Source organism: Microcaecilia unicolor, chromosome 10, assembly GCF_901765095.1.
Source record: "Microcaecilia unicolor chromosome 10, aMicUni1.1, whole genome shotgun sequence".
NCBI lineage: Eukaryota > Metazoa > Chordata > Amphibia > Gymnophiona > Siphonopidae > Microcaecilia > Microcaecilia unicolor.
Genome location: NC_044040.1, coordinates 135,920,330 through 135,935,641, shown reverse-complemented (window position 1 = coordinate 135,935,641; position 15,312 = coordinate 135,920,330). Strand labels below are relative to the sequence as shown.

At 46.7% G+C, this 15,312-nt stretch overlaps 1 protein-coding gene across 3 annotated transcripts in view; it reads left to right on the top strand.

Annotated features, from left to right (window-relative positions):
- The window catches only part of SEPTIN2 (septin 2), a 488,195-nt gene that overhangs the window by 153,736 nt on the left and 319,147 nt on the right, over positions 1-15,312 (top strand). The window lies entirely within an intron of this gene.

Sequence of the window (15,312 nt, the reverse complement as noted above, 5' to 3'; positions counted from 1 at the left end):
ACAGGAGACTTGGTACTCAACGCAGAACCTTGATCGACATCAGGTGCATCCATTCAACATCGAGAGGGTGCTGCATTGGACTCTGTGCCACGAAGCATCAGGACTCTACGTTCTAGTCATCAGTACTGCGTACATCAAGGGAGTTGCAGTGCAAAAAACCTAAGAAGCATTGTCATCATTCTCCTTCAAGACACTCAGCCCATGCCTCCCCTACATCAATGTCCTCGATGCACGGGAAGCGTCCATGCCGTAGTTACCGCTCTCCTCCTCTCCAGCTCATATCACATTGAGAGCCTTCGAGGTCTCCTACGCCTGCACTGGCTTTCTCTGAGGCTGCATCCACACCGCTTTCTCAGCCATTACCAACACCTACCCTTCATGAGGAAATACTACTTATTTCTGTAGTGCAACTAAACATATGCAGCACTGTACACTAAATATGTAAGAGACAGTCCCTGCTCGACAGAGCTTACAATCTAATCAAGACAGACAAACAGGACAAATAAAGGATAAGGGAATGATAAAACAGACGTGGGTACTGAAAAAGTGAACAAGAGTGAGTTAAAATCAGCCTCCAAAAGGTTGTCTTTTAGCCAAGATTTGAAGTCCGAGCTATCCTTAAGGAAGAGCTTTCAGGGCTATTGCATTTGCAGTCAGTACAGGCTTATAGGTGCTTGTTCCAGCCTGTGGATGCATCAGAGAGGCGGTCACAGGAGAGGTCCCTCACAATGGCTTGATGTCGACTGTTGGGGGTAGCTTGCAGCAGATAGAAGCATGTGTTGTCATTGGCAGAAGTGCTTTCTCCAATATTTGAATCTGATATGCCTTGATGCACCTCAGCACAATGCTGACGCTGTGGTTGACACTCTCTTCTCTGTACTCTTCATGAGCAGTACTTTGAAGAGTCAGACTCTGATCGCTCCTGGGAGACAGATCAGAACCCACTGGACCTCTCAGGTGAGGAGTCCTATGGCATTCTGTCTGATCCTTCTCCGCCACCTTGAAGGCGTTAGCTCCCCCAGAAAGTATATCCAGGCTTTGTCTGTGCGATGGCTCAAACCATACCTTTTAAACTAGAAACAGAGGAAGAAAGTGCAATTCTTTCTTTGGATCTTTCCTCCATTCTCTTCTGGAATGTTCTACTCTGTCTTCTTGTGGTCTCAAGCTCTTCAGGTTCTTGAAACACCCTGCAATGTCAGATTGAGTGTCTGTCCTTGTATTATTGGAGAGTGAGGCATTGATGTGCAGGGTAGAATTTACTGAAGCACAGTGTACGTTTGTGTAATTGGCTACTTTTGTGATTAAGAAGTGTATTTTGCAGTCCTGGACTGCCACGAAGCTTAAGGTTATTCCACTTACATTGTGGCATAACCTTAAGCGAGAAATGGCGGACTGGCTGGTTACACATGTTGAGCTGTCCACTTCCTTGGGGAAACACCAGTATCGAGATTTATGCTACAGATATGTCACAGGTATGCAGCAGTGGACATTGAAGAACAAGGCACTGAATGAGGGCGATGAGCTTGGGACTGGAATCTATGGGAAGGGGGACTCTTATTCAAAAACTTTTGTTCAGATTAAGGGAGGTACTACCTTTCTGTAGGGTTGGTCTATTATTGTATAGTGTTCTCCTCTGACGACCTTTCATGTTACTGTATTTTTGCAGATGAAAAAGAAATAACCTTGTTCAGAACTTTTTGTAGTTCTAGATTGACTGTTCGCCAAGAAAGAGGGTATTATAGTTGTGCTCCATTCTGTTACGAAAATTACTTTACCAAAGAACTGGAAGACACATCTAACAGTTCAGATTGAAATGTGCAGAGTTTGAGAACACACAACTGCGTTTTGAAGCAGACAGTGCGACATATAAGTACATAAGTACAAACATTCTATACATGTTATTCCCGGAATTGTGGATTTTCCAAAGTCCATTTAGTAGCGGTTTATGGACTTGTCTAACCCGTCTAACCCCTTTTTAAACTCTGCTAAGCTAACCGCCTTCACCATGTTCTCCAGCAACGAATTCCAGAGTTTAATTACGCGTTGGGTGAAGAAACATTTTCTCCAATTTGTTTTAAGTTTACTACACTGTAGTTTCATCGCATGCCCCCTAGTCCTAGTATTTTTGGAAAGCGTGAACAGACGCTTCACATCCACCTGTTCCACTCCACTCATTATTTTATATACCTCTATCATGTCTCCCCTCAGCCGTCTCTTCTCCAAGCTGAAAAGCCCTAGCCTCCTTAGTCTTTCTTCATAGGAAAGTCCTCCCATCCCCGCTATCATTTTAGTCACCCCTCGCTGCACCTTTTCCAATTCCACTATATCTTTCTTGAGATGCGGCGACCAGAATTGAGCACAATACTCAAGGTGCGGTCGCACGATGGAGCGATATAACGGCATTATAACATCCTCACACCTGTTTTCCATACCATTCCTAATAATACCCAACATTCTATTCGCTTTCCGAGCCGCAGCAGCACACTGAGCAGAAGGTTTCAGGGTATTATCGACGACGACACCCAGATCCCTTTCTTGGTCCGTAACTCCTAACGTGGAACCTTGCATGACGTAGCTATAATTCAGGTTCTTTTTTCCCACATGCATCACCTTGCACTTGCTCATTCTTTGGTGGCAGTGTCTGCTTCAAAATGCAGTCACAATGCTAGATCTCATTCTTCTGCTCTTCCAGGCAGGGAAAAAAGTACATTAACTTCTTTTTTTTTTTTTTTTTTTTCGGCAGAAAAGCTTTACAAGCATCAATGCTAACCAGTCGCATCTTGGATTTTTTTTTTTTACATTTGTACCCCGCGCTTTCCCGCTCATGGCAGGCTCAATGCGGCTTACATGGGGTAATGGAGGGTTAAGTGACTTGCCCAGAGTCACAAGGAGCTGCCTGTGCCTGAAGTGGGAATCAAACTCATTTCCTCAGTTCCCCAGGACCAAAGTCTACCACCCTAACCACTAGGCCACACCTCCACTCCACTTTATTTAACCACTCCACTTTAACCATTTACTTTAATACAGAGTACTCTATCCTTTACTGACTTCCTTCCCTCTGACAAACAGGAGGCATTTCAGAAAATTCACAAAAAAAATTCTAGACTGTCAGAAATATCTTGTGAAGCAGGACTTTTGATGCCTTTGATGTCTCCTCATGTATCTCTTCCTTAGCAGTAGCAATGTGCCAGTTATCCTGGCTCAGAGTGTCCGACCTTGAATCTGCCATCCAGGAACGTCTAGCAGACATCCCTTGTCGGAGAGGAAACTTTTTTTTTTGACATAGTTGAGGAAGGGCTGACCTAATTTAAAAAACATACAGATGCAATAAAGACTCTTATCTAGACCTCAAAGTACTTCTGCTGCTTGTTCTACTAGGTGATCTTAAGGGGGACATTGACATTCCAACTACTATATACCTAAACGTCATTACACCCCTACTCCTTCACCCTAACTGACTATATACCTTAACGCTTGCCTCCCAAGACAGCAACAGGGACAAAAATCCCACATGCCCTTTCAGTCTAAACATCAACCTATTTTTTTGACTTCTTCCTAGAAAGCATTGCCACCGTACAATTGTCCGTGCCAAACAACCTTCCTGTCGGAGGGAGACTCTTCTCTTCCAGCAGAGATGGCCTCTCAACATCTGACCGATGGGTCTTACATACCTTTTAACACGGCTGTGCTCTGCATTGGCAAAAGACTCACCAATCATTTATTTATTTATTAATTTAGATTTTGCTCACACCTTTTTCAGTAGTAGCTCAAGGTGAGTTACATTCAGGTACTCTGGATATTTCTCTGTCCCAGGAGGGCTCATAAGTTTGTACCTGAGGCAATGGAGGATTAAGTGACTTGCCCAAGATCACAAGGAGCAGCAGTGGGATTTGAACCGGCCACCTCTGGATTGCAAGACGAGTGCTCTAACCACTAGGCCACTCCTATATATCAAGAGTCTCGTTCAACTCCTTCCAAATTGAATTACTTCAAGAGTAGCTCTCAACCTTCCTCCGGCAGAATGCACTAGAACCAGTTCCTCTGCTAGATAGGTGTCGATGGTTCTATTCCAGATATTTTCTCATTCCGAAAAAGACAGGAAGTGTACATCTAATTCTCGATCTATGAGACTCGAACAAGTTTATCCTCAAAGAAAAGTTTCTTATTGTATCCCTAGAAATGATACTTCCCATGATACAACTCGATGATTACCTATTCTCTCTAGACCTCAAGGAGGCATATATCCATATATCTATTCTCCCTGTATATTGAAAATTCCTTCGCCTCCGCTGTGGAGCTCTACACTATCAATTCAACGTCTTACCATTTGGCTTGGGCTTGGCTTCTCTAGTATTTGTAGCTGCAATACTTTGCAGGTGAGGCATCCACATCTTCCCGTACCAGGGACAATTGGTTAATCAAAGCAGCCTCTCAAGAGTCTGCCAGCGCTTCCATTCAGTCCGTTATACAACTTCTAGAACGCCTCAGATTTGTTATCAGCTACCTCAAATCACATCTTCAGCCGGTGTACAGTTCATAGGGGTTCTCCTCGACACAACTCTCCCACTGGAGAAGGAATTCATCTGGGGCTTTACGGTTGGGAGCATAGTTCACCACTGCTTCTCATAGGGAAAACTCTTCTCAAACTGTGAAAAGACCAGGGAACCATGATTCTAATTGCTTCCTATTGGCCTCATCAAATCTGATTCCCTCTTCTAGAGTTGTTGTCTATTCAGGTTAGATTCTTTTCCAGCCCTGCTAAGTCAGTGAGGAACCCTGTTTCATCCAGACCCTTGCTCTGATGGCTTGGTATCTGACGACATAGAGTTCCATTCACTGAACCTTCCTCACAAAGTCTCTCAGATACTTCTTGCTTCCAGGAAACCTTCCACAAAAAAATGTTACCATTTTAAAGTGGAAAAGATGCTCTCTCTGATGTTTAGCTAGGTCACTCAACCCTACTACATGTTCTCTATCTCCTCCATTTTTTGGATTCTGGAGTCAAAGCTAACTCAATCCAGAGTACATTTGAGCACCTTCAGTGTTAATAAGCCAATTTCAGTTCATCCCTTGACGGATAGATTCATGAAGGGATTATTTCATACCAAACCTCCTGTCAAACCACCTCCAGTGGCGTTGGATCTCAATGTCATTCTCACTGCTCTTATGAAACCTTCATTTGAACCACTTCATTCTTGTTCTCTGAAATTCCTCATGTACTTCATAGCTCTTACTTCTGCCGGAAGAGTCAGTGAGTTTCAAGCCCTTGTGGCAGATCTACCTTACACCAGGTTCTACCATGACAGGGTTGTACTCCGAAACCACCCCAAATTCCTTCCAAAGTGGTTTTGGAGTTCCATCGTGACTAGTTCATTGTACTACATGTCTTCTTTCCTAAAGCACATTCTCATCCTGGAGAAGCAGCACTGCATACCTTTGACTGCAAGCGTGTTCTAGCATACTATCTAGAATGAACAAAACTTGATTAGAAATCCTCCCAGCTTTTTGTACCCTTTTGAGCCTAACAGGTTTGGAATTCCCATCACCAAGCATACAAGCTCTACTTGGTTGGCTGACTGTATCTCCTATGTGTATACTCAGGCTGTGCTGACCCTCCACATACTACTACTTATCATTTCTATAGCGCTACTAGATATACGCAGCGCTGTACACTTGAACATGCAGAGACAGTCCCTGCTCAAAAGAGCTTACAATCTAATTAGGACAGACAAACAGGACAAACAAGAGATAAGGGAATATTAAAGTGAGGATGATAAAATAAGGGTTCTGAACAAGTGAACAAGAGTTAGGAGTTAAAAGCAGCATCAAAAAGGTGAGCTTTTAGCTTAGATTTGAAGACAGCCAGAGATGGAGCTTGACGTACCGGCTCAGGAAGTCTATTCCAGGCATAAGGTGCAGCAAGATAAAAGGAACGGAGTCTGAAGTTAGCAGTGGAGGAGAAGGGTGCAGATAAGAGAGATTTAGCCAGTGAACGGAGTTCCCGGGGAGGAATGTAGGGAGAGATGAGAGTGGAGAGGTACTGAGGAGCTGCAGAGTGAATGCACTTATAGGTCAATAAGAGGAGTTTGAACTGTATGCGGCAACGGATAGGAAGCCAGTGAAGTGACTTGAGGAGAGGGCTAATATGAGCATAACGACACTGACGGAATATTAGTCGTGCAGCAGAATTTTGAACAGATTGAAGAGGAGAGAGATGGCTAAGTGGGAGACCTGTGAGAAGCAAGTTGCAATAGTCTAAGTGAGAGGTGATAAGAGTGTGGAAGAGTGTTCTGGTAGTGTGCTCAGAAAGGAAAGGGCGAATTTTGGTGATATTATAGAGAAAGAAATGACAGGTTTTAGCAGTCTGTTGAATATGTGCAGAGAAGGAGAGGGAGGAGTCAAAGATGACTGCAAGGTTACGAGCTGATGAGACAGGAAGGATGGGAGTGTTATCCACAGAAACAGAGAATGGGGGAGGAGGAGAGGTTGGTTTAGGGCGAAAGATAAGAAGCCCAGTCTTCATCATGTTTAGTTTCAGATGACGCTGAGACATCCAGGTAGCAATGTCAGACAGGCAGGCTGATACTTTGGCCTGGATTTCTGCTGAGATTTCTGGTGTGGAGAGGTAGATCTGGGAGTCATCAGCGTAAAGATGATACTGAAAACCATGGGATGAGATCAGAGTACCAAGGGAAGAAGTATAGATGGAGAAAAGAAGAGGTCCCAGGACAGATCCCTGAGGTACACCTACTGACAGTGGGATAGAAGTAGAAGAGGATCCACTAGAGTATACACTAAAGGTATGCTGGGAGAGATAAGAAGAAAACCAGGAAAGATCAGAGCCCTGAAATCCAAGTGAGGACAGCGTATCAAGTTGTAGGCTGTGATCAACAGTGTCAAAAGCAGCAGATCGAGAAGGATGAGGATAGAATAGAGACCTTTGGATCTGTCAGGAACAGATCATTGGAGACTGTAGCAAGTGCTGTTTCAGTTGAATGAAGGGGGCGAAAGCCAGATTGAAGTGGATCAAGAATAGCTTGAGATGAAAGAAAGTCAAGGCAATGGCGGTGAACAGCACATTCAAGTATCTTGGATAGGAAAGGGAGGAGGAAGATGGGGCGATTGTTGGAAGGATAGGTAGGGTCCAATGAAGGTTTTTTAAGGAGTGGTGTGACTATGGCATGTTTGAAGGCATCAGGAACAGTCGCAGTGGACAGTGAAAGATTGAGGATATGACAGATAAACGGGATGACAGTAGGAGAGATAGTGTTAAGTAAATGAGTGGGAATAGGGTCAGAGGAACAGGTAGTTAGTTTCGAGGAGGAAAGAAAATGTGTAGTTTCCTCTTCAGTGATTTCAGAAAAGGAAGAAAAGGAGGCAGGGGTTGGAGGGTTGAGAGAATGGACTAAGGGAAGGAGAGCTGGAGGTGACCTGGTTGAGAATTCAAGTTTAATCTTGTGAACCTTATCATGAAAGAAATCAGCCAGAGTCTGGGGGGAAAGTGAAGGGGGGGTTGGAGGTGAAGGCACTTTGAGGAGAGAGTTCATTGTGGCAAAGAGACATTGAGGGTTTGAGCCAAGAGAATTTGTCAACTGGATGTAATAGTCCTGTTTGGCAAGACAAAGAGCAGACTGGAAGGAGGTCAGTAAGAATTTGAAATGTATGAAGTCAGCATGGGCACGGGATTTCAGCCAAAGACGTTCGGCAGAGCGGGCACAGGAACGTAGGTAGCGGATTGTAGAGGTCAGCCAAGGTTGGGGTTTGGTACGTTTTACAGAACGGGGAATGAGAGGAGCGAGAGTATCCAGAGCAGAGGAGAGAATAGAATTATAGGAAGAGACAGCCTCATTGACAGACTTGGATAACATAGTGGTAGAGAAGAGATTTGAAACATTGGAGGACAGAGTAGAAGGGTCAATAGCCTGAAAATTCCTAAATGTATTGGTTAAGATTGGCGTGACTGGGGAGGAGGGTGTTTAAGTGTGAAAGTTATCAGATGATGGTCAAAGAGGGGAAGAGTTGAGGCACAGAAACTGGAGAGTGAGCAGTTTGAGGAGAGGATAACATCAAGACAGTGGCCATTCTAGTGAGTGGGGGCAGTGGAGCACAGTTGAAGATTGAAAGAGGATGTTAAAGCAAGGAACTGTGAAGCATAAGAGTCAGAGGGATCATTAGCATGAATGTTAAAATCTTGAAGAATGAGCAAAGGAGATGAAGGTTCAAGAAAGAAGGAAAGCCAAGCATCAAAGTCAGTGCTCATCCAGGTCCCTGCTCATAATGTGAGAGCCATGGCAGCCTCAGTAGCCCATTTCTGCTGTACCTCTATTCAAGGCTTATATATGGTTTTAACCTCCACCTTAACCATATCTCTCTATATAAAACGCACCTCCAACGTTCTATGAAGCCTCTTTTAGCCAAAAGTGAAGGGGGTGAGATCGCATTGTGTCTGCCCCGCCCACGCGTCAAACATGATGACGTCGAGGGCGGAGCAATGACACTCAACCAATCGCATCGCTCGGCAGCGAAGCGTCAGGGAAGGAGGCGGCGCTCTCGACGTCTAGCCTTCCCTTCGCTGTGTTCCGCCTTCTTCTGACGTCAAGGATGACGTCAAAAGAAGGCGGAACACAGCGAAGGGAAACCTAGACGTCGGGAGCGCCGCCTCCTTCCCTGACGCTTCGCTGCCGGAACCGCCACGGAGGTACATTTTAAAAGAAGAAAAAAAAAAAACGGATGCATGGATGCGAAGGGGGGGAGAAGAAGAGGGCGCGCCAGGCTGGGACATGGGACAGAGAGGAGCATGGATGCGAGGGGGGGGTCATGGAAGGGAGAGAGGGGACTTGCTGGAAAAGGATGAATGGAGGCGGCAGGGGACAGAGGAGCATGGATTGCAGGGCAGGCCTCAGGCAGAGAGGGGAAATGCTGGATAGGGTTGAATGGAGGGGGCAGGTGACAGAGTAACATGGATGGCCATGGATTGGGACGGCAGGGCTCAGGGAAAGGGGAATTGCTGGATAGGGATGAATGGAGGGGACAGATGGGCATGGATGGATATGGATTGCAGGGCAGGCCTCAGGCACAGAGGGGAAATGCTGGAAAGGGATGAATGGAGGGGGCAGGGGACAGAGTAACATGGATGGCCATGGATTGTGAGGGCAGGGCTCAGGGAAAGGGGAATTGCTGGATAGGGATGAATGAAGGGGACAGATGGCCATGGATGGATATGGATTGCAGGACAGGCCTCAGGCACAGAGGGGAAATGCTGGAAAGGGATGAATGCAGGGGGCAGGGGACAGAGGAGCATGGATTGCAGGGCAGGCCTCAGGCAGAGAGGGCAAATGCTGGATAGGGATGAATGGAGGGGGCAGGTGACAGAGTAACATGGATGGCCATGGATTGGGACGGCAGGGCTCAGGGAAAGGGGAATTGCTGGATAGGGATGAATGGAGGGGACAGATGGCCATGGATGGATATGGATTGCAGGGCAGGCCTCAGGCAAAGAGGGGAAATGCTGGAAAGGGATGAATGGAGGGGGCAGGGGACAGAGGAGCATGGATGGCCACACACACACACACTCTCTATCACACTGTGTCTCACATACACACTTGCACACACACTCATTCTCACACTCACACCCAGACTCACTCTCTCTCACACACTCACACTTTCACTCTGACTCTCAAACAGTCACTCTCACATACACTCTCCCAAACATACACACTCCGAGGAAAACCTTGCTAGCGCCCGTTTCATTTGTCTCAGAAACGGGCCTTTTTTACTAGTATCATACAGAAATCATTCATATGTTTTTTATCGCCTCAGCAGTGCACATGACCAACTTCACTCTTTTATTGGACATTCAATAGCACCCAAATCCTCACTAGCGATAATATTTTATTAAACTGTTTCTTCATTTACTTATTTAACTGTTCATTTTACTTTTTAATCTCTAAGTTACTTATAAGCAATACTTAACTTGCATTGAACAGTCAGACCAGGAGTTCAACAATGCCCGACATGCATATTTCGCCCTGAAAAGCTGTGTCAAGGGCTCCCCTAAAAAATACATAAATATAAGTGCATTAAAACATCGTCTTTAAGGAGGCAGCACAGGTCCCGTATTTTACAAATGCCCAGCTGTCTCCCCATACTATACCCCATATTTTATTCTAAACCATACTTTCAACCTACCCTTAGCCGTTCTTAGTACCAGCCTCGCAATGTTTTCTTTCTGGATTTCCTCCTGCTAAGATGGCAACGGCTTCCTACTCTGTCCTTTTAGCTTCTCCTTCTCCTATTGATGTCTCCACCCCCTGAGTCTGATGGACCAATCACAATTCTCCACTACATTAAGGTAGCTCCTTATATTAAGGTAGCCCATTCTAACTCAGCATTAAGTCCCTGTGGGGTCACTGTTTTCAAGAAATATATATACCATTGCTCTCTGTAATTCAAAAGTTTTTTCACCGATCCTCCCTCCCTGCTCACATGCACATGTTCCAATACTCGCCATTGCATATCTTGTATTCTATGTCCTTTCTCAAGCCAATGTTCTACAATCGGGGCTTGGCAGTTTCTCGTCGTAATCTTAGATTTGTGCTCAGTTAACCTCACTTTTATAGGTCTACTCGATCTCCCAATATACATAAGTTGACACGGGCATATTATCACATCTAATATAATAAAATGCACCGTGAATGTTCTGAAGACAACATTCTGAAGTCACTCAAACACTCCCTGGCTGTAGGGTTCGTGGATTCATGGTGTGAAGCCACACAGCCGTCTCTGCCCCGCCCTCGCGTCAAACGTCATGACGTCGAGGGCGGAAAAAAAAACAAGCAAACGGATCGCACCCACGCACGGTGCGTTTTATTATATTAGATTTACCTCCGTGGTGGAGGTTCCGGCAGCGTCAGGGAAGGAGGCGGCGCTCCCGACGTCTCTAGCCTTCCCTTCGCTGTGTTCCGCCTTCTTCTGACGTCAAGGATGACGTCAGAAGAAGGCGGAACACAGCGAAGGGAAGGCTAGACGTCGGGAGCGCCGCCTCCTTTCCTGACGCTGCGCTGCCGGAACTGCCACGGAGGTAAATTTAAAAAGAAAAAAAAAAGAAAAGGGATGTTGGGGGGAGAGAAGAGGGTGGGCAGTAAAGTAGAATAATGGGAGCGGGAGGGCAGGGGAGAAACGACAGCATGGATGCGAAGGGGGGGGGGGAGAAGAGGGCAGGCCAGCCTGGGACATGGGAGAGAGAGGAGCATGGATGCGAGGGGGGCTCATGGAAGGGAGAGAGGGGAATTGCTGGAAAAGGATGAATGGAGGGGGGCAGGGGACAGAGGAGCATGGATGGACATGGATTGGGAGGGCAGGGCTCAGGGAGAGAGGGGAATTGCTGGATAGGGATGAATGGAGGGGGCAGGGGACAGAGGAGCATGGATGGGCATGGATTGGGAGGGCAGGGCTCAGGGAGAGAGGGGAATTGCTGGATAGGGATGAATGGAGGTGGCAGGGGACAGAGGAGCATGGATGGGCATGGATTGTGAGGGCAGGGCTCAGGGATAGACGGGAATTGCTGGATAGGGATGAATGGAGGGGACAGATGGGCATGGATGGATATGGATTGCAGGGCAGGGCTCAGGGAGAGAGGGGAATTGCTGGATAGGGATGAATGGAGGGGGCAGGTGACAGAGGAGCATGGATGGGCATGGATTGGAAGGGCAGGGCTCAGGGAGAGAGGGGAATTGCTGGAAAAGGATGAATGGAGGGGGGCAGGGGACAGAGGAGCATGGATGGACATGGATTGGGAAGGCAGGGCTCAGGGAGAGAGGGAAATTGCTGGATAGGGATGAATGGAGGGGGCAGATGGGCATGGATGGATATGGATTGCAGGGCAGGGCTCAGGGAGAGAGGGGAATTGCTGGATAGGGATGAATGGAGGGGGCAGGTGACAGAGGAGCATGGATGGGCATGGATTGGGAGGGCAGGGCTCAGGGAGAGAGGGGAATTGCTGGAAAAGGATGAATGGAGGGGGCAGGGGACAGATCGCCATGGATTGGGAGGGCAGGGCTCACACTCTCTCTCTCATATACAATGTCTTTCTGACTCTCACTCTCACACACTCTGTCTCACACTGTATCACATTCACTCTCTATGTGCCACACAGTCACTCACACACTCGCTTGGTCTCATACACTCACTCTCACAGAGAATCTGTCTCACACACACTCTCTCTCTCGCACACACACACACTCTCTCTCACACTGTGTCTCACATACACACTTGCACACACTCTCATTCTCACACACACACTCTCACAAACACACTCACACCCAGACTCACTCTCTCTCTCACACACACACACTCACACTTTCACTCTGTCTCTCACACAGTCACTCTCACATACACTCTCCCAAACATACACACTCCGAGGAAAACCTTGCTAGCGCCCGTTTCATTTGTGTCAGAAACGGGCCTTTTTTACTAGTAAACTATATTTTGCGAATTACAATCTGTAACATCCCTTGCTGTCAATTTTTTCCCCCTCCCCGGGGGTACCCAGTCAGATCCTTTTATAGTAAGCTTACACCATTGGCATTTCCCACATTCCTTATGTTCACCTCCTTTCTTCCTTCCCACAGGTTTCCCAAACTTATTGCCTGCTAGTGTTTCCCCTATCGTTTTCCCTTTAGTATAAGCTATCAAGGGATATTCCTCAAACCCTCCATATAGTTGGATAATATGCCAATGTTGTCTTATATAGACCACTAGTCTTTTACTGATCTCTGTATAGGGCAACACACAAGTAATTCTCTCCTGCTGCATATCCTTGCGATCTTCTAGCAGGAGCGGACGCTGCGCAAAACGCACCCTCAGGTATGCTTTTCTTATCGCAGCTTTTGGTTAGCCCCTCTCCTCAAATCTCTGGCTGAGCTCTTTCGGTTTTTGTTTAAAGTCATTCAAATCAGAACATACTCTTCGAATTCGTAAAATTTGACTAATGGGGAGGCTATATTTCAATTTATATGGATGGTAACTTCCAAACTGGAGAAGAGTGTTACGGCTTACTGGCTTTCTATATAATGATGTCTTCAATCTCCCTTGATCTTTAAATACCATCATATCCAAAAACTCCATTTTTTGCTTGCTTGCTGATTTAGTGAATTTGATATTGTCATCCAAACTATTCAGCCATTCAATAAATTCATCCAGTTCATATTCAGACTCAGTCCATAGAAAGAAAATGTCATCCAAAAAACGTTTCCAGCACTTAACAGCCCTAAACTTCTCAGCTGGATAAATCTGTTGTTCCTCCATACGTGCTATATATAATGTGGCCACTGAGGGGGCTAAAGTAGCCCCCATTGCTACTCCTTCCGTCTGCTCATAGAATTGATCATTATACCAAAAATAATTATTATGGATCACCATTTTCGCCATTTGCATCAATAAATCTGTAGGGATGCGTAGATGCTCCGTCCTTTGTTGCATTTTCTCTCGAATGATATCTAGTGCCCCCTGTTGTGGGATTCTCGTATATAAAGAGACTATGTCCAAAGTTATCAGCCATGTCTCATCTGTAACATCCTCAATCAATGTTATCTCTCTCAAAAAATGTGAAGAATCCTTCAAGTAAGATGGCATCTCACCTACAAATTTATGTAAAAATATATCCAAAAACTTTGAGAGTGGCTCCAACACTGAGGATCTAGTACTCACAATTGGGCGTCCAGGCGGATGAATCAATGCTTTATGGATTTTGGGTACAAAGTATATCTTTGGAGTTTGCGGATTTTCTTCTAACAAAAAACGTCCTTCCTTTAAAGTCAAAATATGGTCTTCAACTGCCGGCTCCACCAGCTGCTTGATCTTCTCCTGTAAGCTCTCCATAGGGTCCTCATCCAAAATTTTATTATATTAGATTTACCTCCGTGGTGGCGGTTCCGGCAGCGCAGCTCTTATATCCGCTAGCTGACGCTATTGAGAGAGATAACATTGATTGAGGATGTTACAGATGAGACACGGCTGGTCACTTTGGACATAGTGAGTCTCATATGTGAGAATATTATATCTGCTTGTCCTTTGAGAAAGCTAAGTTACTTACCTGTGGCAGGTGTTCTCCGAGGACAACAGCCATATATTCTCCCATCCAGCCCTCCTCCGCTTAGAGTTGTCATCTTAGCTTTAATTTTCCGAGGAGAAGCAGGCTGCTTGTTCTCACTGATGGGTGACGTCCACGGCAGCCCCTCCAATCGGAAACTTCACTAGCAAAGGCCTTTGCTACCTCTCGCGCGCCCATGCATCGCGCATGCGCAGCCATCTTCCCGCCTAAACCGGCTCGTGTTCGTCAGTCTTCTTTTGTCTGCGCTCGGGATGGTCGTGTTTTGCCGCCGTTTCGTGCCCCTCAAGTTGACCCTCGTGCGTCTTTGCGATTTCGCTAAAAAAAAAAATAAAATAAAGAGAGACCTTCGGTCTTTGTCCCTTCCCGTGTGTCCAGCTTTTTCCCCAGCGTAAGTTTCCTTTCGCTTTCGGGATAGGCCTTTTTGGCCTTTGTACGGGTTTTCTCTCCCTTATTTTTGGTGCCTTTCGTCATCATCGCGAATTTTGATTTCGCCGGTGTGATTTTTCCGCCCATGTCATCGAAGTCTCCCAGTGTGTCCGGGTAATCTCGCTCACTGATAGGCACGCTTCGTGTCTTTAGTGTCTGGGGGCTGGGCACCGCCCGCAGGCCTGTAGTCTTTGTGCTCTTTTACAAAAGAGGACTCAGGTAGCGAGATTGGCCCAGTGGAACGTGTTGTTCTCGGGCTCTTCGTCGACAACAGCACAGGACGCATCGACGTCGACAGCACCGAAGTCTTCGACCTCGGCATCGACTGCATCGACGGCATCGAGGCTTCGACCCTCTACATCGTCGGTACCGAGACATCGGAAGGCTGCGTCGACGTCGGTGGTACCGGGACCTCCGCTGTTGCTGATGTCGTCGGACGGTGGTGCTTTTACTGGAGTGCAGGTGAGGGCTGTCCATTCCCCTGCTAGTGGTGGTGAGCCTTCGGGTGGGTCTCCTCCTGCCCTGAGGGCTCTTGTGGTACAGCCCCCCCCCCCCCCCCCCCCCCCGAGACCGACCTTCTTCGGCCTCTGCCCCGAGGAAGCGACGGTTGGATTCTACATCCTCGTCGGTACCGGGAATCTCCGGTGACATGCTTCGTTTGAAGAAATCAAAGAAGCATCGACACCGGTCTCCTTCCCGCCTCGGTACCGAGAGCTCTGGGTTGCCGAGGGAGTAGGCATCGGCACCGGGAGGATTGCTCACCCTCTGTTCAGGAG